Source organism: Ceratotherium simum, chromosome 11, assembly GCF_057802395.1.
Source record: "Ceratotherium simum simum isolate JZ-2026a chromosome 11, ASM5780239v1, whole genome shotgun sequence".
Taxonomy (NCBI): Eukaryota; Metazoa; Chordata; class Mammalia; order Perissodactyla; family Rhinocerotidae; genus Ceratotherium; species Ceratotherium simum.
The window spans coordinates 16,236,903-16,259,820 of record NC_141910.1 but is presented as its reverse complement, the minus strand read 5'-3'; the positions used below and the strand labels follow the sequence as shown (position 1 = coordinate 16,259,820).

Here is a 22,918-nt window from a genome sequence, read left to right as displayed (position 1 = left end):
CCAGCCCTGGTAGCCTAGTGGTTAAGTTCGGCATGCTCCACTTCGGCGGACTGGGTTCAGTCCCGGGGTGACGACCTACAGCACTCGTCTGTCAGTGGCCATGCTCTGGTGGTGGCTCATATACAAAATAGAGGAAGATGGGCAACAGATGTTAGCTCAGGATGAATCTTCCTCAGCAAAAACAATAAAAAAATAAAATAAACATGATCTTTGAATATACATCTTGTTAATCCTCCGTTCGTGAAGCACTCCTGCTGCATACTGCAGTAGTGGATGCATTTACATGATGGTTTGCATTGAGAGCTGAACTACCTGCTTTTTTCAGGGAACATCATTTTTTTTAGAAAGAACAAGTGACAAGCTATGATTATTTAGACTTGAATACTTGGCAGACATTTTCTCACAAATGAATGAAGTGAGCTTGTCAGATCAAGGAAAACAACTGATAGTATTTTTTGCCAATGATAAAATTTGAACTGTAAAGTGAAAAATCAGAATTTCAGAAAACTTGTATCCACTTAGTGAGCTTGACAGCTTCCTAAGGACTTTGCTGATGAAATCAGTGGTAATATTAACAAATGTGATATTGTAGACTGAACTATATCTACATTGGGAAGATCTGCATAAATCACTGAGCCATTATTTTCCAACTGACCAGCGCATGATGTTACAAAATCAGGTATGAATAAAAGACCCATTCAAAGTGCAAGATAGACAAATGAATTTAATATAGCTGAATATGAGAAGTTTAATGATAATGGTTTCAGATCCCACATTGCAACTAATCTTTCAGAAACTGCCATTTGTCCAATTTTGGTGACATATCAAAGAACATATCCAGTGATTATCTGAAAAGGCTATTAAAATACTTTTTCCGACCACAAATCTGTATGAAGCTGGATTTTATTCATCTACTCCAAACAGAGCAGTACCTCACGACAGACTGAATACAGAAGCACACACGAAAATCCAGCTGTCTTCTACTAAGCTAGTCATCAAAGAGATTTGCAAAATTATAAAACAACACTACTCTTCTCTCTAAATTTTTTTATTTTAGAAAATATATTTTTGGGGCTGCCCCAGTGGCCTAGTGGTTAACTTCGTGTACTCCACTTCAGCAGGCCGGGGGTTCACAGGTTCGGATCCTGGGCAGGAACCTATGCACTGCTCATCAAGCCATGCTGTGGCCATGCTGTGGCAGCATCTCACATACAAAACAGAAGACGACTGGCATAGATGTCAGCTAACATCTGTGCCAATCTTCCTCACCAAAAAAATATATATATATTTTATAAAAAGTATGTTAACATGTAAAGGATTTATTACTATTATTTTTAAATAACTAATACTTTTTTTGTGTGTGTGAGGAAGATTCGCCCTGAGCCAACATCCATTGCCAATCTTCCTCTTTTTTTCTTTTCTTGAGGAAGATTGGCCCTGAGCTAACATCTGTGCCAATCTTCCTCTATTTTGTATGTGGGATGCCTCCACAGCATGGCTGACAAGTGGAGTAGGTCCATGCCTGGGATCCAAACTTGCGAACTTGGGCCGCCCAAGTGGAGCATGCAGAACTTTAACCACTCAGCCATGAGGCTGGCCCCTAAATACCTAATACTTTTAAAGCCTCAGTTTCTAGTATTTGTTTCCATATTTGTACTATGGTAAATATCTATAGCTACAGCCTATATAAATAAAAGCTGTTGAAGTCCAATAATTTTTAAGAGTATAAAAGAGTCCCGAGCCCAAAACATCTGAGACCCGCTGATACAGACTCCCCATTCCTGTCTCTAGGTTCTCAGGGCTTGTTTCTAGCACACCTACCCCTTCCACTCACTTCTTCACAGAATACAGAATTATAAAACCTACAAACAAAATCAAAAGCAAAACTTAGCTGAAGAAGAAACAAGACAGCAGGCATAGCGAGCTAAACAGAGAATAACACCTTTTCCTTCCCTTCAAAATAATATTCCTTTCAGGTCCAGGGCAGAGTAAGCAGTCCTGCCAGGCTAGGCTGGGTTCACCCACAACCCCTCCCTACTGCCATCTATGGGAGAAGACAGACGGGGGCGCAGGTCTGAGTGGGAGTTCAGGCGTCTTATCTCCTTCATATTCAGCGTCTGATTTGATAAAACAGCTGATGAAGTAAGGCAGCTGAGGCTATTTTGTATTATTCACGATTTACAGGGCAGGAAACAGAGGTCTGTGCCTTGCCTAATACCAGTAAATAAAAGATAGGTTGGGGATGGCCCCGTGGCTTAGTGGTTAAGTGCACGCGCTCCACTACTGGCAGCCTGGGTTCGGATCCCGGGCGCGCACCAATGCACTGCTTCTCCGGCCATGCTGAGGCAGCATCCCACAAACAGCAACTAGAAGGATGTGCAGCTATGACATACAACTATGGGCTTTGGGGGAAAAATAAAAAAAAATAAAAATAAATAAAAGATATGTTGGGAGCGGTGGACTTGGGGTTGTAATCCAGGATTCCCTCCACTGGGCACTCCTCTAAGATGTCTCTCTTCCTCACTCAAGCCTAAAGGTCTACCACTAAAGATGCATTATTTCACTTGCAAGTAAGGTCTTTTCTTATGTTTATAAACCACGTAGATTTCTTTTTTTTTTTTTTGTGAGGAAGATCAGCCCTGAGCTAACATCCATGCTAATCCTCCTGTTTTTGCTGAGGAAGACCGGCTCTGAGCTAACATCTATTGCCAATCCTCCTCCTTTTTTTTCCCCAAAGCCCCAGTAGATAGTTGTATGTCATAGTTGCACATCCTTCTAGTTGCTGTATGTGGGACGCGGCCTCAGCATGGCCGGAGAAGCGGCCCGGGAAGTCGGTGCGCGCCCAGGATCCAAACCCGGGCGGCCAGTAGCAGAGCACGTGCACTTAACCGCTAAGCCACGGGACCAGCCCTAGATTTCTATTTTTAATCCTTTGTACATTCTTTTGGGTGACTGGCGTTTTTATAATAGCTTATAGGAGAAAGTGACCCTTTGTATTACTTTTCAATTACAAAACTAGTTTAAAAATGATTTAGGGCTGGCCCCATGGAATAGTGGTTAAGTTCAGTGTGTTCTGCTTTGTTGGCCCAGGTTCAATTCCTGGGCGCGGACCTACATCACTCGTCAGCCATGCTGTGGCGGTGACCCACATATAAAATAGAGGACAACTGGCATGGATGTTAGCCCAGGGCTAACATTCCTCAAGCAAAAAAAGAGGAAGATTGGCAACAGATGTTAGCTCAGGGCGAATCTTCCTCAGCAAAAAAAAAAAAAAAAAAAGATTAAAAAGTAAAAGTTAATGAAATAGAAGACAAAGAAACAATAGAGATAACACAAAAGCTGGTTCTTAGAACAAGAAAATAGACCTCTAACAAAACTAATCATGAAAAAAGGCATGAAGCATTTAAATAAGCAATATTGGGAATAAAAAAGGAAAGATAAATAAAATACAGCAGAGATATGAAAACAGAAGACTACGAAAATTTTATGCTAATAATTTTTAAACTTTTTTTGAGAAAAATTTAAAATTACCAAAATTAACTAGAGGAAGAAGAGAAGTAATAGTTTTAGTAATACTTATAGTAGTAGTAGAAGTAATATTCTGGGTTCTCCTCTTAAAATGCAAACTTCTCAGGGCAGTAAGTGGTAGTGAGTTCATTCCTCCGTTGCCTTTTGTGACAAAACAGATGAGTCTTTGGAGCCCAGGCCTGTCTGTCTGGTTGGAAGGAAAGAGGGTGCTGATAGTATAGAGCAGGGGCGGGCAGTGCCCCTTGTGTAGCAACCCTGGTCGGCCTGGAGTGAGATTACCCCAAGGCTGCGCCAGGCTGCCAAGACATCCCCTGCTTGCTTCCCCAAGACTCAGCACCTGAAACATGAGATTCTGCCTGGCCCGCCGTTGGTCCCAGGTGGGCACAGAGACACCCCAGTCAATCTGGCTCTGCCCAGGCCCAATCCACTTCTCCCTTACTCCCTTCCTACTTCCCTTTCCTCCTCACTCCTCTCCTCCTCCTCTTCTTCCCTCTGCCTGCTTCCCCTCCCCCATTTTCTGTAGGAAGGTATAGAGTAGCTCCAGGTGTGGCTGGAGTCATATCAGGTGCTACACCACCTCACCCCACATCCTGGCCTCTCCCTACTCCCAATGCCTAGTACTTCCGGCCAGAGGAGTCGCAGCAAATAGGTGGAGTTCTGAGGACTAACCCTTGGCCGTCTTGGCCCATTTCCCAAACTCATTTCTGAGTCTGATGTCAGAATGGGACAGAGAAGGGGTCCAAGGGGTGTGGTGGTACGTGCAGTGAAGGGAGACAGTTGTCTAGGTCTGAGCTCTGGTACCAGAGTTAATACAAGAGATCTATCATTTATACCTTGCACTGTCTGTGGCCCAAATGAATATCTCACATACATAAGCACTACTGCGCCTCAAATTTGTCAATGTAGTTGGATGAATAAAAATTAAATCTATTTAAATGTATTACTCTGTCCATACCAGCTTGTGACCAGTATTATCTCCTACAACATGTGCGTGTGTGTGTGTGCGCACGTGCGCTGGGGGGTGGAAAAGGATGGGGATGACCAGTGTACCCAACATTGCTGTGGTCAAGTTGTGATATCTCCTTATGGTCTCATCCATGGCGGGTGGGAGCGAGAAGGAGGCCACAACAGAGAGTTGAGTTTAGGTAAAAAGAATTCCTTTGTGGGCTTTGCTAATGATTTAGTCCTGGATTGACTCTAGCCCCTAGCAGCCCCAAAGGCAGTTGCTTCAATGGACCCCTTACCACGCTCAAAGCCTTAGGGGTGGGATGGGATGTGAAGGGCAAATACTCACTGTGACCTCCAACCTCTGCTGACTACCTGGTCTGGAGTGGCCAGCCTGTCCAGATAACAGAAAACTGATGCTGCAATGACACTGACCACACCTGAAGCCAGGACACTTGACCAGGCACATTCAAGTGCATTAATGGACATTAGTGGGTTAAAAAAGTTAAAATCTGGACTATACCAGATGTTTGGCTGACCTTACCAGTCAGCATCTGGTAAGAATGTGTATAGGAATCCAGCATCAGAGAACTAAAAACCAACAAGAGTGAGAAAGAGGTGTCATGTCATGGGTACTTCCCAGTCCAGGTTGGTATTATGATTTGAAAGACCCTAAGGAAGGTCCCCAGACTCCCCCCTCCTATCTAGTGGAATGGTACCTAAAATCCCTAAGTTAGAGCTCTCTTCCCTTCAATACACTTACACTAGTTTGGGCAGTGCTGGGTGAAGCTGGGACCAGCTGTGGGCAGTCTTTTCCACCGCAGCACAGACTAAGGCTCTGAGAATGAAGTGTGATAGAGTAGGTGTGGGAATGGACAGAAGTAACAATGAGGAGACAACATTGTAACATTGCCTGTGACTGATTCTACTGACAATCTAAACTTTCAGGTCTCTCTCCCTAACCCCACCAAACCTATTTGGGTTCAATCTTTGGAAAAAGTGAGCTGCTTCTTCAAAGTACCCACCGATCCCTGCCACCTGAGACCTACAAAGTAAGGTGCCTTCAGCATGAGTTCTATGCAGGCTCAACAGCTATAACTGATGAACTCAAAACCTCCCTCTGTTGGTGCCTCTGCATCCAGGATGGAGGTGTGCCTTGGAGGTGCTATCGTAGGAAGCCTGCTGTATTTTGAGGTCATCTGTCAGGCCCTTAGAAGTCCTCCTTCCAAAAATATTCCCCCTGCCCCAGACCCACCTGGCACCTAAAATTTCACCCTTAAGAGGGTCCTTAAAGTTATTCAATAGATCTCTAGAAAAACACAAAGATCTCTTAACTTGTGGTGGGGGTGGGGGGATTAGAGAGAAGTCACACAAGAACAAACCAGTGGTAGCCCTCGAATTCCTAGATGAGGGGCTTAGAGGTGGCAGTCCAGTGGGAAGAGGAGTGGAGGGGGGGCAGAGAGTGGAAGGGTTGGGAGTAACTACATTAAAGCTGTGTTTTCATAGTGAGTACATGGTTTTTTATTTATTTATTTATTTATTTATTTATTTATTTATTTATTTATTTTTTGTGAGGGAGATCAGCCTTGAGCTAAAATCTGTGCTAATCCTCCTCTTTTTGCTGAGGAAGACCGGCTCTGAGCTAACATCTATTGCCAATCCTCCTCCTTTTTTTTCCCCCCTAAAACCCCAGTAGATAGTTGTATGCCATAGTTGCACATCCTTCTAGTTGCTGTATGTGGGACGCGGCCTCAGCATGGCCGGAGAAGTGGTGCGACGGTGCGCGCCCGGGATCCGAACCCAGGCCGCCAGCAGCAGAGCGTGCGCACTTAACCGCTAAGCCACTGGGCCGGCCCTGGTTTTTTAATACATTGAATATTTACTTGGGGTGGCTTTGGCATGGGACTGATAGAGATTTGGGATGCTAAAGACTCCCCCATAAACTACCACTGCAACCTTGGAAATCAAGACACAGGAGTCCTGGACTTGGGGTTGGGGGAAGGACATCAAATTCAGTCCCCTCCCCACTTAGTCATTTTGCTTGTCAGAGGCAGGCAAACATCCCAAGGCTGAGTTGAGGAATATCCACGAGGGTTTTTCGTCCTAGGAATTCTCTGTAGGGTCCCCTCCCCGGATGAGGCCGAGGAAGGGAGTGCAGCCCCTCGGGCCAAAAATGGCAGGAAAAGGGCAGAGTAAACTGTGGGCTGGATTGTCCAGTCACATGATGCCATCTCACTGCTTCTTGTCACGTAATCTCTTTTTCCCTCCTCCTCTGGTCTCTCCCTCTCCTTCTTTCCCCTCCCTTTGCTCTCTTTTTATTTGGTTAAAATAGATGCAAACTCTGGTCTTTTCTATTTTTAATACCCAGCCATTACATAATCCACACCGTAACTGCTGACTTGAAAACTATTGGCAACAGTAGAAAATCCCCAGAGTTTTAAACAGGAAAAGGATTATTACAGCACAAAAGCCTTTGGCAGTTTTACTGACTAGTAAACCATCTGTAATCGTCACTTGCCAGTGGAAGTCACATGGGCCCTGGGAAACACTCCCCGCCTCAGGGAAAGCAGGCTGGGGGAAGGGTGAATACAGCCTCCGCTGGGAGAATGATGCTCTCTGTGGCAAGGCAGAGGTTGAGGTGGTCCTCCTCCAGCTCCGCTGGGCCCAGAAGTGAGGGCCGAAGCAGTGAGCTTCAGGTTACCCAGGAGGCCACCTTTTACTGCTTGTGGTTCTTGCTAGAGAGTGAAGTCTCCAGCATCCAGGACCTTTCCTTCATCAACTTCCCGGGCTTTCCTACAGCCTCCAACACATTCTTGAGCGATCCTGAGTGAGGGTCAACTATCCTAGTTAGATAATTTTATAAAGACACAGGAGCAAGGAAGACTGCCTGATAATCACTGAGACCTGACCCACTTCTCTACAAGGCTTTCCACTTATTAGGCCAACCACCACACTATGGAACTCTTCGATAAAATTGTCCAATAAAAATATAAGAAATAGAGGTTTGGTAAAGGGTTTCACAACCAAATCGAAATAAACTATCTCATTAAGACAAACTTCTCTGTATGTGTGCTAGGGTGAGAATACTGTAGGAGAAGCAGAGGGGACAGAGACGACTTTCCCTGATTTTGCCAATTCTGCCACAATCCTAACCCCAATAATCAAAGAGGGTCAGTCCAATTTGGGTAACTATATGTGACAATTAATTCAATAGATGTTTGCTGAATGCCACACACTGGACCGTCGCTGGGGATATAACAGTTAAGCAAAATCACTGCCCTCGTGCAACTGCCAGGTCAGTGAGGGAGACAGACATTAATGAAAAATCACATAAATATGTCATTACAAACCACGATGGAGGGGGACAAGGGAAAAGTATAGGGCGCTAGGGGCATTTAGAACCAGGGGACCTGATAAGGTCTGAAGGTTCCTAGAAGATTACCCTAAGGACTTCAGGGTTCTTTTAATTCAGCACCTCATCTTCCTTCCCTTCCCCCTCCCTTCCTTCTTCCTTGCTTCCTGTGGTTAATATTTACTGGTTTTTCTATGTACAGGAGATAAGGATTCGTCATATGTATGGTCTCACTTGATTCATATTAGCAAACTTACCATTCAGCACTTTAAGACAAAAGGATCTGTTGAGAAAGGTCAAACCACACTTTCTAATGAGAAGTATATACAATTCATGACATGGATTAAGACTCTACTAGCTGCAGGTCACAAAAATCCAAATTAAACTTTCATAAGGAAAAAAAAAAAAAATGGAAAGCCTGGGCCCATGTGAGTGAAATGTCCAGAGTTTGACTAGCCTAAGGTATAGTTAGATCTAGATGCTCAAAAGATGTCATCTAGGGGCCGGCCCAGTGGCGCAAGTGGTTAAGTGCGTGCGCTCCACAGCAGCGGCCCGGGGTTCGCCGGTTCGGATCCCCGGCGCGCAGCAACGTACCACTTGTCAAGCCATGCTGTGGCGGCATCCCATATAAAGTGGAAGAAGATGGGCATGGATGTTAGCCCAGGGCCAGTCTTCCTCAGCAAAAAGAGGAGTATTGGCAGATGTTAGCTCAGGGCCAATCTTCCTCACAAAAAAAAAAAAAAGATGTCATCTAGTCTCCATCTCTTTCCACCTCGCAACTCAGCTTTCAACTGTGTTGACTTCAGCTCTCCCTTGGGGTGGCAAGATGGCCACCAGCAGCCTCAGGGTTACATACATTGTACAGGCTTGGCAACCCCACTGGAAAAGAAATGAGAATTCACTTCTTAATAGTTCCAACAAAAGTCCAGAGAGTCCTGATGGGCCTGGATTTGAGACCATGCCCATGCCAACTGCTGTTCTCTGACAGGCATATTTATATGTCCTCCATCTAGAGCCAAGAGATAGACCTGACCCCACCAGAACCCAGTCTGAGAACAGGGAAGGAGGTAGTCCCCCAAAGTAAAATCAAGAGAGAAAAAAGAAAAATTCTCTTACGTAAGAAGGGAGAATGCATACTGAGCAGTCAAAGCCCACTGATCTCTACTGTCCTCAAACTTTGGAATTACAGTGGATGCTAAGACCATACAATAGGTTCTTCCATCAACTGGTTCTTCTTCCCTAAGGAATGAGCAAGAGTGCCTGCTCAGTGTGGCACTGGCTGGATTTGCCCTGATCCCACGCCAGCTGCTCAGAGACCTTGGGTTCTTGCTTTAGGGCACTCGCTGGTCTTAATATTTGCTTATGTACTTGCACAGAATAGTTTTCAAGTCTCAAGACTTTGCAGAAGACTGTGCCCACCTCCCTTCACTCCCAAACGCTGTGCCCTACTCAGCGCTGGTGTGGCTGGGGATGCTGCAGCTCTCCAGCTCTCTGACCAGCATCCTCAAGGTCTGTTTAAGATTTTATTTATTTATTTATTCATTTTTTCCCCCCAAAGCCCCAGCAGATAGTTGTATGTCATAGGTTCACATCCTTCTAGTTGCTGTACGTGGGACTCGGCCTCGCGCTGGACGGAGAAGTGGTGCCTCGGGGCGCGCCCGGGATCCAAACCCACAAGGTCTGTTTAAATTATAGGGAGGGGGCCGGCTCGGTGGCGCAAGCGGTTAAGTGCATGTGCTCCGCTGCGGTAGCCCAGGGTTCGCCAGTTCGGATCCCAGGTACGCACCGATGCACCACTTGTCAGGCCATGCTGTGGTGGCGTCCCGTATAAAGTGGGGGAAGATGGGCATGGATGTTAGCCCAGAGCCAGTCTTCCTCAGCAAAAAGAGGAGGATTGGCAAATGTTAGCTCAGGGCCGATCTTCCTCACAAAAAAAATAAAGAATAAATTATAGTGAGGGAAGGGAATGACAAGCCTTTTGTTGGGAAGTTTTGCTTCCTTTTTGGAACCTGAACTGAAAATGGCTCCCATTGGGCAGATAGTTCTTAGGGCATCCAACAAATAGACCTCCATAAGAAGGATCTTGGTGGGAGGCGAGGGGAACACTGTTAAACATTCTATGAGTTACAGAGCACGACAGCAATCAGACGTTAGCTGCAACCACCTTGTCCTTGGGCATGTTTTAAAAGCTGCCTGGATCCCCCTATCCCAAATTCTATGGAAGTCCAATGACTCTTCCAAACTTTCTGCAAATTCCCAGCAGCTAATGCTCTTAATAGTCCCTTTTGGCTCTGACTCCAGCTCCTGCTGGACTTGTGATCTTACTCACATCTCACCTCCTGAGGCTGGTCTCTTCCCTCTGCTCTGAACTGTCCCAGATGTGGGATTCAGCTCTCTTTTTCCATGCTTTATCAAAAAGAAAAAATACAGGGCCAGCCCCGTGGCGTAGCGGTTAAGTGCGTGTGCTCTGATGCTGGCGGCCCAGGTTTGGATCCCGGGGGCCCAGCGAGGCACCACTTGTCAGGCCACGCCGTGGCGGTGTCCCATATAAAGGGGAGGAAGACAGGCACAGATGTTAGCCCACGGCCAGTCTTCCTCAGCAAAAAGAGGAAGGATTGGCACAGATGTTAGCTCAGGGCTGATCTTCCTCACACACAAGAAAGAAAAAAATACACATATACAAACTCACTCAAAACACTGTATGTTCATCAGACTTTCCCGAAGTTATGAAGAGACAGAGGGTTTTTATATTACCATGCTGTTTGGCTCCTTTACCCTCTCTAGACACGTCTCACCTTTCGGAGGGGATCTCCCCGTCCCTCAGGAAACTAAATTCCCCTTATATGATTCAGACCAACTTAGCTCTCCATCCCTCTTCCTCTGACATCCAATGACCCACAGCTAGAGTCAGCCACACTGCGAACCATCCACTCCGTGTTCCACCCCTGACCAGTGCTGAGGAACAAAAAGAAGTTTTGGGAGCTGGCCCAGTGGTGTAGGGGTTAAGTTCACACACTCCACTTCGGCAGCCTGGGGTTCGCAGGTTCAGATCCTGGGCGTGGGCCTACACACCGCTCATCAAGCCATGCTGTGGTGGCATCCCATCCCAATAGAGGAAGATGGGCACAGATGTTAGCCCAGGGCCAATCTTCCCCAGCAAAAAAGAGGAAGATTGGCAATGGATATTAGCTCAGGGCCAATCTCTCTCACCAAAAAAAAAACAAGTTTTGAATTTTCACTCTTTCACCACCATTCTGTAGTGGTGAAGAGAAAGGAATGATTTTTTTCCCCTACAAATATGAATTATGCCACTCATCTTTAGAAGCAGAATGGCTGCAGTCAGTTTTGGTTTTAAATAAGTTTCTATTACTCTATGTAAACTCTCCAGCTCAGAGAAAAGCCTATGTTACAAGTCCAAAACAATTCCCCGACACCCATACTGGGGGTCTGCTGACACTGAGAATGTGATTAAGGAAAGCAATGCTTCTGTCCCAAAAGTGTTGCCTGTCTTTGAAAGAAAAAACGGTTTACGTCTTTGTGCCACCTTGTGATGGAATTTCTGTTGTTTCCAGGCTGGAGCTCTGCAGCCTCAAACCCCAGTGAAATGGGCAAAACTAAGGTGTTGGCTTCAAGGACTCCTTTCACCTAGGCTGGTGGGGGCCTGAGACCAAGATTAAAACTGGCTGATAGGCTTCTCCAAAGGAGATGAAAGGACAAACGTAGGTTTCCTCCCAAGACCTAGGCTAGCTCTAAGCCCTGCCTTCCTGGGCCACTCAGATAATTCCCTTCCCTTCCTAAGGGGAAGGAGCAAGCAAGGCCTCCCAAACAGAGGAGGCCCCAGCTCCTCTGAACGCATCGGAGGCAAGAGACAGAGGGGATCTGCCAGGCTCTGAATACCAAAAAAGAGGAAATCCTAAGAAAGAATTCTGAGCTTTGAATTCCTTTGTTCATCACACCAAAAAGAGCAGCTGCAGGCACCACGGCCAACCCAGAGCATCCCTTAGGAATCCTTCTAGTTCTCAGGGAAGGAGGGGTAGGGAGAAGTCCCTAAATTCTTCTCAGAGGCTAAGATTTATAATACCAGATTAAACAAATAAAGAGGAAGAAGGTGAGGATGGAGAATAAATCTTTTACCTTACATAAGAGGAAAACAAAAGTTGACATTTCATTCATTAATGTCGTGATTAAAGAAATACAGCCTTGGGGCCAGCCTGGTGGTATAGAGGTTAAGTGCGCGCGCTCCGCTTCAGTGGCCCAGGGTTCGCAAGTTCGGATCCTGGTCGTGCACCAACGCACCGCTTGTCAAGCCATGCTGTGGCGGTGTCCCATATAAAGCAGAGCAAGATGGGCACGGATGTTAGCCCAGGGCCAATCTTCCTCAGAAAAACAAGAGAAGGATTGGCAACAGATGTTAGCTCAGGGCTAATCTTCCTTACAAAAAAAAAAAAAAGAAGGAAAAAAAAATACAGCCTTAAATATTTTTTAACCTAAAGGAACCCTCTAATAAAATTTAAAACAGAAAGAATCCATACCAAATCAAATAAATAGGAATATTTTTTAAAAAATAAATGGGAACATTCTATTCCCACTGCTCTACACTTGCTCTTCTCACTGATACAGAACGTACTTCAGTGTTTTCACGGCCACAGTACTTCACAGTGCCCCACTCACGGACATTCACCAGTGCAATGAAGATTCTTGTCCAGCACATCCCTGTACTCAAGGATAACCATTTCTTCAGACGAAATTCAAGTTTGCCCTGCTGTGACTTGCCTATCTGTATTCTTTGCCCATTTTCAATTGGATTTGTTGTCTTTTCCTTATTGATTTTTAGGAACCCTTTACAGATTATAGATATTAATCCACTGTCTATTACATACTTAGCAAAAATTTTCTCCTAGCCTGTCGATTGTCTTCTAAGTTTGTTTATGATGACTTTTGCCAGACAGAAGTGTCTCATTTTTACGTGCCAAAATCAATTACAAACAATTTACAAAGTACTGCCAAGGGAGCAGCACACTCAGAGCCCTGACCCACACAGTCTCTTCTGCTGGCGGACACACAACCTTGCTTAGCTTCCTGTGGTGAAATGGCTGATGAGGCAATCATTTTCAGAGCTGTTCACATCTGGTTTTATAGCCACGGTGGTGGTGTAAACAGATCAAGTTAAGAGGGGGCAAAAAGAATTGTGAAGATTTTATTTGTTTGTTTTCACCTATTTGGAGGCTTCTTTCTTAATTTTTGCTTAGAATCATGTATTAACAATGTCAAAGGAAACCTGAACCACTGAAAATCCAAAAACATCTTTATAAACAATAACCTGAGCATTTCCAGACTCTTTCAAACTATGTGGGCTTTAGGGCATTATTTACTGTCACCATGGAAGGAAACATAAATTCCAGACCCCATAGGAATAGAAAGGCTCATGAGTCCATTGACTCCTAGGGTCTTTTTTTTTTTTTTAAGGAAGATTAGCCCTGAGCTAACATCTGTTGCCAATCCTCCTCGTTTTTTGCTGAGGAACATGGGCCTTGGGCTAACATCCGTGCCCATCTTCCTCTGCTTTACATGGGATGCCACCACAGCATGACTTGACAAGTGGTGTGTCGGTGTGTCAGTGCATGCCCAGGATCCGAACCTGCAAACCTCGCACTGCTGAAGCGAAGCACGTAAATTTAACCGCTACGCCAGTGGGCCGGCCCTGACTCCTAGGGTCTTAAACAGGACCTTTACAACGCTTCCCTTCAGCCTCCCACGGAAGATTAGCACTGGCCCAATCTGATCCTGAACAGTTCAAAAAACCCTGTGGCCAAATGGGATTTGCCTGCAAGAATACTTAGTCCTGGGGACGCCAGCCCCATGGTGCACTGGTTAAGTTCGGGGCGCTCTGCTTCAGCAGCCCAGATTCAGGGGTTCGGATCCTGGGCATGGTCCTACACCACTTGACAGCCATGCTGGGGCAGTGACCCACACGTAAAGTAAAGGAAGACTGGCACAGATGTTAGCTCAGGGCTAATCTTCCTCAAGCAAAAAAAAAAAAAAAAAAAAGAGGAAGATTGGCAACAGATATTAGCTCAGGGTGAATCTTCCTCAACAACAATAAAAAGGAATACTTATTCCCTGTTCCTGCAAACTCTGCCTAAATGCCCAGTACTTTGCGGAGGTGTCTCAGTTGCCCAGAACTTCTCCCCTCCCGCAACTATTAAAACTCCATGGTATTTACGCAGGCAGTGCAGAAAGCAAGCCTAAAAGATGGTTCTGGCCTCTGTTCCCCTCGCTGAAACCTGACACTCCTTGAGGAACCTGGTTTCTGGGCAATGAAGATTCTGCCATAAAATCACTCTTCAGTTACCCAGTGGTACCAAGAGGAGAAACAGATGATCTGTCTCAATGCTGCTTCAAGCCAGTATTCCTACAACCTTCCAAAAAATCCTTCCTTTGCCGAGGCCTGTACTAAATAACTATACTCATCCTCACTGCTGTCAGCTACTAACCTCTTGGTCATCAAGGACTTTGGCCCCTTGACCAGAGTCTGCCTTTCCACTCCAAATCAGACCCTTTGCCTGGTCATGAACTCCTATATCCTCCTATATTTCTACCTCTTCTTGTTTTTACTTTTTAGCTTCTGTACTTCAACTACACTGAGATTTCCAGTCCCTTGACACTCCACCCCCCATCATTTTGCTGCCTATCATTCCTGTTTCTCTATCCAACTAGATGACAACCACTCTGCTACCATATCCTAGACTCCCTTTACTCCAAGTCTTCCATTTGCCCCACAAAACACGGCTCCTATTTGAATACAAATGTCCTCTACTTTAACCCCCAAGTTGCTGAGCACTGCTAAAGCAACCATTAAGTCATGAGGGCTGCTTCCTCTAGAAAGTCAGCATCTCCAATATTAGCTGGGTCTTCAGCACTGCTCAGCTATCCTCCTACATGTTCTCAGATCACTGCCATTAGCACAACAGCTTTTTTGTGTGTGTGTGAGGAAGATCAGCCCTGAGCTAACATCCGATGCGAATCCTCCTTTTTTTTGCTGAGGAAGATTGGCCCTGGGCTAACATCCATGTCCATCTTCCTCCACTTTATACGGGACACCGCCACAGCATGGCTTGACATGCAATGCGTCGGTGCGTGCCTGGGAGCCAAACCTGCGAACCCTCAGGCCACCGAAGCAGAGTGCACGCACTTAATTGCTGCGCCACCTTAACTGCTGCGACACCAGGCCGGCCCTGCAACAGCTTTTAAAAACCACGCCACTGGGGCCGGTCCTGTGGCGTAGTGGTTAAGTTCAGCACGCTCTGCTTCGGCGGCCCAGGTTCATGGGTTTGCGGGTTCAGAACCCAGGCATGAACCAACACCACTTGTCAGCCATGCTGAGGCGGTGATCCATATATAAAGTGGAGGAAGACTGGCAAAGATGTCAGCTCAGGGCTAATCTTCCTCAGCAAAAAAAAAAAAAAAAAAAGAAAGAAAAAGAAAAAAAACATGCCACTGTCCCCACTATCCTTTCTGCTCCCAGCAGATGACCACAACTTCTTCTGCCCAGAGAAAACAAAGCCCAGCAGAAGGAAACTCCACCTTTGTGTCTCCACAAAACCTTAACAAATTCCTCTGCCCCATCACATCGCTCATCCCTCTCAAATGAGACTTAAAAGAGCTCAACAGAGTGCTAGCAAAGGTAGGAAAGCAATAAATGGTGGTAGTAGTGGTGGTGAAGCCAACCTCAGTGGTAGCCTTGTCATTTGTTCAGTTCAAGTTTAATCTCTCCACCTGTGCTCAGGATACAGTAGCCCCTTCTCCCCGGGGGCCTTGCTCAACAATTTTTATTTCTCTTTTCTATCGTCAACTTCTCCCTCTCTCCTAGCCCTTTCCCCACATCACAGGGACACGCTAGGGTCTCAAAAAATAAATAACCCTCCCTAGATCCTGTGTCCTCTCCCTTCACTAACTCTCCTCACTTCACAGCCAAGCTCCTTGCAAGAGTGGCCTCCCTGAGTGGGTCCACAACCTTGCCTCCATTCACTAGCTACAGAGGTCCCGTCTAGTAAACAGAGTGGACTGCTCTTATTTACTAAGTGTTTGCTCTTTGGAAATTGCTTTAGAGATTAGCAAAGAAGCATAGTGAAAGGAAACATATTATGTTGCTACTAATTCAAAGTTTTAATAATAAGAATGAGAATAATTTTAATAATATGAATGAAAATAGCTTTTCCTTTGTATCAACACTACCTCTGACTAGAGTATAAGCAAGATTGTTTAAAGTGTTCTTTAAAACAAAGAAACCTGTTTTCACAAAACTTCCCTGATTCTCTAGGTCCAATAGCTAGAAACGACCTCTCCTCTGAGTTCCCACAGCTTTAGTCTATACCTGTCATACCCTATCACTTTATCTCAAGTTATCATAGAACTCTCTGCAGTTAATAAATATTTGATGAATGAATGGACTTTACAAGTACCTGTTATAGACTGGATAATTCTAATTACAAATCAATCTAATCGACTAATTAAATCAGGACCCCTGAAGAACTTCCACTGACATTTTGCTAACTTAATATTAGGTTTTTTTACATATTGAATTTAATAAAGTGGCATTCACATCCTGTAATTTAGATTTTCACTTATTTAAATATGCCTCAAAGTCTCAAATACTGAGGTATTACCATGCCGTTTTGGTTTCTGTCTGAAAGGACTACGGTAAAAGTCAGTGAGGCACGAATTACCCAATCTGAGGGATGTGAGCAGGGCATTCCTGGGAAGAAATGCATTTTTCCCCCTTCCTCACTTGAAAAATAACCAGAGAAATGCTCCTCCAGGAGCAACTGAGACTTCCTGTCATACAGTGTCTGCTCCTCTCTGTTTCAATTCCTTTCACATAATCTGAGTGTCAGGTCCTCCGCACAGGCATGGCTTTGCCGTTGCTGGACCTCCTGAAGTTTGCTCATTTCTGAAACAAGGAAGTTCGCCTAGAAAAATCTCAAAAGTTTTTTTCTGATGTGAATAATTGCACATTACTTACCATGTGAAAATCAAATTTTATTTTGAAAAGCAGGTTCAATGCTTAAAGAAAACTAGCAGTAAATCCTTTTGTGATATGAAGAATCTCCATGGCCCCCAACCATCCCCAAAATAACTGTTAGATCATCTATATAAGACCAATAATTCTCCTAAGGCAGGACATGGAGATTGGTGTGAGGAGTGTCTTCCAAAGCATTGACATTCTTGCCCCCACCGTCCAGAAGCCATTACTTAATCTTTACCCAGGCAGAATTACGGGCTTGGAGGACTGTGCTAAGGGTAAAAAAGTGGCCAGGAATGCATGCCAAGAAACACAGGGTAGGGCCAGGAGACTGGCCCCAGTCCCTCTGGAGCCGAAACCAGAACTTCCCAGTTTGCTCATAGAGGGTGCAATTACCAGGAGGGCTAAAAATCACCAATGGCACAAGGCCAAAGGGCAGGGCCAGGCTGGATAAGCACAAGCCAAGGATGAGCCAAAGAGGCTCCGACTTAGAATCCACGCAGTGAGGAGGAAGAGTGGTAGAGAGCCTCCCACAGAGGACTTACAAAGTAGCTGCCCTCTTTGGGTAAGATCCAGGTTGCCAATAGGAAATCTCCTGTCTCTGTGGGCCTCCTCACTTGCTCCAGAGACTTTCTCAGCAGCCTGATCTTTTTAGAAGGAGAGATCACGTGACCAGGACTAAAGTGCCACCAGCTTACTGGTTTTGGAAACACCCCTCCTGTGGAGTCACCAACTCACAGAGAAGAAACTTCCCATGGTGTCTCCACTTCCTCCCTCCCCACTACAAAACCCCAATAATAAGACTTCTCCTAAAACCATCCAGCCAAGCTGTAGCATGAGGCTGTGGGAAGACTGTTCTGCACAGCTCAACATGCCTCAGGGAGAAAGATTCCTTCAGTCCTTCACTCACTCACTCATTCATTCATTCAACCACTGTTTCCTGACTGCGCACTATGCTTGAAGCACTGGGCTGCAAGGATGCCTTGCAGGATTCTTAGTGGACACCAATCTAACAACTATAGGAGAACCTCTTTAAAGTGGAGCCTGTTGATTCAGAACTTCTGACAGGAGATAACTGCTTTTTGCGTTTATGCCATCAGAATGGGTTAGCTGGGCCAGCCCTGGTGGCCTAGTGGTTAAGTTTGGCGCACTCCGCTTCAGGGCCCAGGTTCAGTTCCTGGGCACAGACCTACACCACTCGTCTGTCAGCGGTCACGCTGTGGCAGCGGCTCACATACAAAAAGAGTAAAAAGAGGAAGATTGGCAGAAGATGTTAGCTCAGGGCTAATCTTCCTCCGAAAAAAAAAAAAGAGTGGGTTAGCTACACAATTTAATCCCATAAATATGATTGTCAGTTGGAAAACTGAAGTGACTTAAAACACTTGATTTTCTGCTCATTAAAGTAGGTCCTCTTAGGATCTCTACCAGCTAGCACACACACAAGTGAGTTACCATGTGACTCCAAAAGAAAACAAACCTAAGGACTTCACAAAAAATTTTTTTTCATGTAATTAATTCAGACAAGCCCTTCCCTCATGGGTGTAAGTCAATATGCTTTTACTGTATTGTCTTCAAAAGAATGAAGCTAGAATTCAATAAACCACTAAGCCACCACACTAACTCTGCTGTAACCAAACTGGCGAACGTTACTTCCAAAACACCTCAAGCTATTTATGGACAGATTAGGACTTTTTTTTTCCCCCGGGAATTCTACGGAAGATCCATCAGTCTCTGGTTTAGAGGAATGTCAGGGCCTACAAAGGCCAGGGGACAGGGCAGTGACTATGAGTGAACTGGCATCTTCCCTGGCTCTCTCCTTCCTCCCACCTCTTAACTGTGGATAACCTGAGCTCCAGGCTGCAGCTTTTGCCCTAGTCTTTCTCTCCTCGGAAAATTCATCTCTAAGAGACAGAGAGTGGAGAAGTGAGAAATGAAATTTGAGACCTGAATACCTGAGTTTGAGTCCTAATTCTACTCTCTAATTGAGCTTCAGTAAAAGGAGAAATAGAGCTTCATTCAAAAGGAGAAAAATAATAATGCAAAGCATACAGGATTGTGTTAGCTAAGTCACTGTATATAATGGCCTTTGTAAATGGTAGAGTGATTTTTAAATAACATTGTAGGTGTTGTTTTACTATGATGATTACTGCCTACTCCTACCTCCCCTCAAGTTCTACTCTCAGGTTCCAAATGAGACCACTGCCACATGCTCCTCTCCAGGGTCTGTCCAGACTGCCAACAGGAAAGAGAGAACCAATATATGACCACCCCTCCCCCAAGCACCTCCAGCGGGTCAAATCTAGAGAGTCCCCACTCCCACCTATTGCCTCTATTTTAGAAGTACCTTTTCCTCTAAATGGGAATCCCCAGCCTACAGAACATTTCCTTTTGGATGTACCTCTGGCCCTTCAAATTCAACTCCACAAAACAAATTCGTCTCGCCCTTCTAGAAGAATGGTTCTCCTTTCCAGTCATGATGAGTAATTTTCCAGCTTTACAGAGTAGACAGACACCTTGACATTATCAGTGACTTGTTATTCTTTCTTTGTCTTCTTCCTGACTGACAGACTATCAAATCAGTGGTTTCTTCTATGAAATGTCCCTCAGATTGGTCCTTCTCCTTATAATCCCACTACCTACTCCAGGTGATGCCTTATTATTTCAGGCCTGGACTGCCACTATAGTTTCCTAATTGGTTTCTCTAACCTCATTTTTCACTTCATTCATTTCACACACACACACCATATAACCTTCCCTGATCACTGCTTTTATCACCACTATTCATTGCCTAGCCCACCAAGGTAAAATAACTGTGAGCCCACCCACCACCCTCAAATCAGAATCTATTTTCTATTTTTTTAAGTGGCTTTTTTTTCTGAATCAGAAAAGATAATTTCTGTTAACAATATGTTATATGATTTTTTTAAATATATACACATAGTTATGTCTATATTTATGTATTTCAACTGAAACAGGTTCATATGCTATATTTTTTTTTCATGTATATATTGTGGCCATCTTTCTGTGTCAATAATTACAGATCTACTTCATTTATCATTGTATGGACATACCATAATTTATCTGACCAATCTCCTATCGATGGCCATTGTGATTATTTTATAAATTCTGTAGTAACAAATATCCTCATACATATATCTCTATACACTTGCCCTCGGGATAAATACCTAGAAGTTGAATTGCTGGTTTAAGAGTGCGTGCACTTTAAATTTGATACATATTTCCAAAGTGAACTTCAGAGAGACCGTATTAATTTATAGTCCCAGCAAAAGAGTATGAATTCCTGTTTCCTCAAGCTTTCATCAGCAATACATATTTTCTTCTTTTTAATATTTATCAATCTAACAGTTAAAAAATGATATCTGATTTCTATTTGTATTTTCTGGATTATAAGTGAAACAGCCTTTTTCTATATGCTTTACTAGCCATTTGTATTTATTCTTTTATGACTTTGGCCCATCTTCTCTTTGTGTATTTGCTTTTTTCCTATCGATTTGTAAGAGCCTTGTGCACATTAGAGATATGCTGAAAATCCTCTTTAACCAGTTTGTCATCGATCTTTTACTTATGGTGTTTGTTGTGATTTTTTTTTAATAGCGAATCCATCATACTTTTCTCTTTATAGTTTCTGCTTTTGGTGCCATACTAAAAAAACTATTTTCTAGTACATTTATTACTTTAGGTTTATGTAGAAATCTTTAATCCATCTAGAATTCATTTTGGTAGAAGGTGATAGAGACTGTTTTTTTAATGGTTAGACATTTGTCCTAACCACTATCCTTTCCCACTGAAACCTAGGTCTGTTTCTGGACTTTCTAATCTATTCTGAGCTCTGCTCCCCAAGAATTCTTCTTCTTTCCAGTTGGACTAGTTTTTTCATTGCCCACAATAGGTTTTATGTAGGTTGCTGCCTATATTCACATTATTGCCCTTGCCTGGAATATCCTCTTACCTTCCCTCCACAGATCCTTCAAAGCAAAACCATTCCTAGGGTAAGAAGAAGTAAATGCTATTTAAAACAAGAAATGCTTTCAAAAGAGGGAAGGTAATGTAAAAGAACACATCAAGGTTCTACAAATCCTTTGTGTGGTTAAAGAAGTGGATGAGCTTTTTACACAGCAGAGCCCTTTAGTGGGCTTTGGACATACAGAGGTAAATCTGGGAGGGAGAGTTAGAGTTCAATTGCTTTGCATAATAGATTAAGAAGTATCTGGAGTGCTTAATTGCTATAGAGCAAAGAAGGTTTGCAGAGGAAAGAAAGATAAGATTGTAAGAGACCAAAGCCATATTCATGGGTGATATGAGTAGTGATGAATCCCTAATGGAGAGGTGGGCAAAAGTACTTTAAGGGACAGGGATAGCCAGTATTAGAATTCAAGTTGCTTGCTTTGCTACAATATAAAACGCTCTCCATTATCCCAAACCATTAATAAAGTCTGTTGCATACATAAAAGCTTTATCTGGGAGATATCTGAGTTCTACATCTGGGCCAATGTGGATGGAAACAGGGACAGCATGCTTGAGCCAGTAAGTTCATCTAGACCCTGAACACTATACTATTACACTATGTAATATAGTGGAAGCAAGAGCTCAAAATTAGATGGACCATAAATACATGAGCTCCCAGGAATCTGAAGAAATCTGGGTGAAGGAATCAGACTTACTTTCTACAGCTTGCAGAATGACACTTTGAGCCAAAATTTTAAGGGAAAGGATAGTTCCAGCTAACTAATGGGTTACACTAGGATATTCAATCCTCAGAACCTTTTAAAAGGAACCAAACTGCATGACGTTCAGTGGTGACTTACAGAAGCAGCTAGTAGCTAAGGGTCATATGCCCCATCCCTTCTCCACTCCACATGTTCCCAAAGGGGTCTTCTGGTCCCTGCCTTACCTACAGTGTCCTTGGTCAACTCTCGCCTCTTCCATGAAGTTTTCTCCCAAGGTTTTAGCCCTCAGATGCTTCCTTTCCAGAACTTCCATTTTACTTAGAATCTGAACCTCAGTTTAACCTTTAATTGTTCTTTATGTTTTTTTTCTATCTGCGAACTTCTCTGTTGAATTCAGCTATAGACGCCTTGCAGACAAGAACCACAACTGGACAGAAGCAAGGAAGGAAGGAAGAAAAAAAGGAAGGAAGGAACCACCCACCCACCTTCTAAACATCCTACATTATACTCAGAGCCTATTAAACTCCTGGTGGGGGAATAGTGGAAGACAGTGATGCAGAAGCAAGTTTACAAATGACCCTGGATGGTGATGCTCCTAATTCAAAGAACAAAGGAGGAGAAATAGGAATAGGAAGGAATAGAGGAATAGGAGGAAGAAGTTGGGTTGATGAAAAATATAATTTGCCTTGGGACATGCTGAGTTTAAAATGCCTAAGAGGGCCGGCCCTGTGGCTTAGCAGTTAAGTGCGTGCGCTCCACTACTGGCGGCCCGGGTTCGGATCCCGGGTGCGTACCAACACACCGCTTCTCCAGCCATGCTGAGGCGGCGTCCCACATAGAGCAACTAGAAGGCTGTGCAACTATGACATACAACTGTCTACTGGGGCTTTGGGGAAAAAAATAATAATAATAATAATAAATAAATAAATAAATAAATAAATAAATAAATAAATAAATAAAAATAAAATAAAATAAATGCCTAAGAGCCATCCAGGTTATAACGTCAATACTGTTTGGCCACAGTGAGCCAGGAACTCAGAAGACAGATTTAGGTTGGAGATAGAGATTTGAGAGTTTTGGATGTATCAGCAGTAGCTAAAACCATAAGCACAGATGAGATCACCCAGGGATAGTATATAGAGGGAGGAGAGAAGGGGGCTAAGGACAGCATCTTTGGAAATGTTTTCATGTAGGGAGCCTCTTAGGAAAAGACTAGTCAGGGAAAACAAGCCTTCTGCAGTTATAGGCCAACTAATACTTATAAATATCTAGACTGACCAAATAACCGACTGGCTCTATTTAAGATTTCTAAATGTTCATTTCAAGCCCTCTTTCCACCTTCCTGTAACTGAGCACACTCAATCTTCACAGCGAAAACTAAGG

The 22,918-nt window shown here is 44.1% G+C and overlaps 1 protein-coding gene across 7 annotated transcripts in view; it reads right to left on the bottom strand.

Moving 5' to 3' along the window:
* Window positions 1–22,918, bottom strand: part of LOC106802682 (uncharacterized) — a 134,568-nt gene that overhangs the window by 76,080 nt on the left and 35,570 nt on the right. Inside the window, exon 1 of one of the 7 annotated variants that reach the window (XR_015553630.1) lies at window positions 21,760–22,453. The exons of 5 other annotated variants lie outside the window; for them this stretch is intronic. The gene's annotated coding sequence lies outside the window, so the exon portion shown is untranslated. Of the gene's footprint in view, window positions 1–21,759; window positions 22,454–22,918 lie in introns of those variants that run through there. One more of the 7 variants, XR_015553631.1, reaches the window with a different exon arrangement.